This window comes from Lepidothrix coronata, unplaced genomic scaffold, assembly GCF_001604755.1.
Source record: "Lepidothrix coronata isolate B3197 unplaced genomic scaffold, Lepidothrix_coronata-1.0 Scaffold365, whole genome shotgun sequence".
NCBI lineage: Eukaryota > Metazoa > Chordata > Aves > Passeriformes > Pipridae > Lepidothrix > Lepidothrix coronata.
The window spans coordinates 107806-110650 of record NW_016690545.1 but is presented as its reverse complement, the minus strand read 5'-3'; positions in this window follow the sequence as shown (position 1 = coordinate 110650).

Below are 2845 nucleotides of genomic sequence, written 5' to 3'. Positions count from 1 at the left end.
TTTTTTTTGGTGTTGTTTCGGTTTTTTTTTTTTTTTTTTTTTTTTTTGCCGTGGGTTCGTTCTTTGTTTCCCAGCGTTTCCAATGCTGCTCTGGGTGCAGCTTTGTTGCGAGCCTCCCTTGCGGGATGGAGCTGAGGGGGGGAAGGTTGCAGAGCAGGTAGCTCAGATTTGCATATCTTTAATTTTCCTCCCTCTGTCAGGGCACGGAGCTCGGTGCCAAAATCAGTGGCTTCTCAGGAGGGTCCATTCCGTGGCTGGGATAACCACAGAATCAGAATATCCCGAGTTGGAAGGGACCCTACAAGCGTCATCCGTGTCTCTGTTAGCATTAAAAATTAAGAAAAATGAAGTTGCAGGAGCATCCTGCTTTGCTCTGTTTATCCCAGAGCCCGCAGTGCATAAAAGAGACTTATTCACCCTTTGGAGATGAGGAATTCACTCCCTGAGCTGGGGGCTGCCCACGCTGGCACTGGAGGCTCTGCCAGCTGAAAAGGCCATGGCACTGCTCTCCTGACACAGCCTGGCTGGAGTTAAACCCCCGCTGTTGGCTGGCGGGGGGTTTTTTGTGAGGTGTTTTTCAGACATACCTTCAGCAAACATTTACCTAGAGCGATAAACTGTCTGGGGTTTGCTCTGGGGGACTCTGAGATAACAAAGAACTGAGGGACTGTCTCAAAATGCAGCATTAAATCGGGGGTTGATGCTTTTCAGAGAATTCACTGGTTGTTTTAAGCATTTTCTGAAGTTTGGTTCTCGTGGCACTGACCCCCGTGATGGATTGTGCTGCAAACTTGGGAATAAATGAGCTGCTGCTGCTGGACTGGCTGCTGTGACATCCCACTAATCTTTAACGAGCTCCTCAAATACCTCCCAACTTCAGTTGCCACAGAGGGAAGTTTTGTGGGTTATGCAAGTAATTCTCTGAATGTTAAATCCCCTGCCCCTTTGTGGGTTTAATACTCGGGATTTCTTGACGTGGGTGCCGAGGATTTGTTTGTGCAAATCACTTTCCCTGTCGAAAAAAGTACAGAGAATTTTGGGTGACCGTGTCCCCCGAGCTCTTGGGAACGTGTTTCAGGGGGATGTTGCTGCTGAGATAACTTGAGGTCTGACCTGGGAAAGGGGAGTAAGGTAATGTCATTGTGGAGTTCTTGAAAAACACGCCCTAGTTTGAGGCTTAAGTTGAGGGATTTTGAGGGCTGTGTGTGCATTGTTCAGCTGAATATAACCAAGGGCTGTTGACAGTAAACAATATTGAATAGAAGCATTTTATTAAAAATGGCAGCAGGGCTCCCTGTGTAACTGCTCAGTTGTTGCTCAGATAAGAACACTCGATCCCTTTTTTTCCCACCCCCTTGTTTGCAGCTTTATTTGTCCCCGGGCCTGACTGTTGACTGTGTAAATGTTTCTGTCGGGTTTTTTTGGGGTTTTTTTTGGGTAGGAACAGGCTGGTTTTGGGAGAGGAGAGGACCTGCAGCTGCAGGGGAGCAGCCTGGGGTCCCTGAGGTGGCTCTGCCCCTGATGGATGATGTGACAGCAGGGGAGTACCTGGCTCCAGGTGCAGGGAATGCTGCCTGGGAACACAGAGCCTGCTGAGCCTTGCAGGGAGTTTTAATGCAGGGGCTGTGTTCTCATTAACCACCACAGGGTCGAGAATTTACAACAAAACAGGGGGGAAATATAAGTATCAAAAACCTTCTCTGGCGTCGTGCTCGTGGAAGGTGCCGCGTCAGCAGGGGCGGGATGCAAAGTGGAGCAGGATTAGTGTGGTGTGGGCTGGAAATAGAAATCAGAGTTTGCAGTGGTGAGCCAGGAGACTTCCTCAAGGAGCAGTGTCTGTGCAGGCAGAGCAACAGGACTGATTGTGCCTCTGGGTTGTTCCTGGTGGTCAGTGTGGAAGTGACAGTCGTCCCATCCCTGGGCCCACTGGGGGTGTCTGAGGGAAGCAGTGGGACGTGGCTCGGGAAACAGGAATTGTTCAGTGATCCACAGAAACGGCGTCTTGTTGTGAGTCTTGGCCCCCAGAGGTGGTCTTGAGTCAAACTCATTTATTCCTGAGTGTGCATAAGGCTTCTGTTGTCTCCCTATCAGAACATTCTACCCCAATCTGAATTTTGAGAGGCCCCCCCAGTTCCCTCACAGAGGGATCAGTGTGGCTGCCTCTGAGTAAGAATGTTCAAGTAACAATAACTGTGTATCAGCTGAGAATTGGGTCATGGAGCTGTGGGAAACCTGGAACCTGCTCATTACTCATGTTTTCCTTCTTTTCTCACTTTTGGGATATTTTTCTTTCCTAGTGCTTTTCTTCCTCTGTCAGTAACACCCACATTTGTGCATCCCTAATGATGGGAAGGGCTGTCTTCCTATTTGCATCTGCTCCTGTTTCAGGAGTGAAAGTGCCAGGGATGTGAACTTTAAGGGAGACTTTTTCCCCCCTTGTTTTCACGTGTCTGAGGGGGAGACAGGAGCTCAGTCTCACGCCTTGGGGCTGAGCTGCAGCTGCTGAGAGAAGGTGACTTTGGATCCACCACCCTCTGCTGTTCCTTGGGGTGTTCTCAGGGGTTCACAGAACAGGGGAAATGGTTGAATCCAGTGGAAAAGGTTGATATTGGGGGTGTCTGGGTGCTCTTCCACTTTTGGGTGAAATTTTGAAGCGTTCCTCTCACGTCGACCTCCTGCCAACCATTAGTGGGGAAACTCTGGAATTCAAAGGGTTCAAAGGCTCTAATTAGACACCATCAGAGGGTTTGTTTCAGACAGGGCACGTTACAGGACTCTGGTGCTGCCTGTGTGGGGAGGTGTGTTCTCATGGAGGTGTGGGAGCTCTGGCAGGGACAGCAGGACA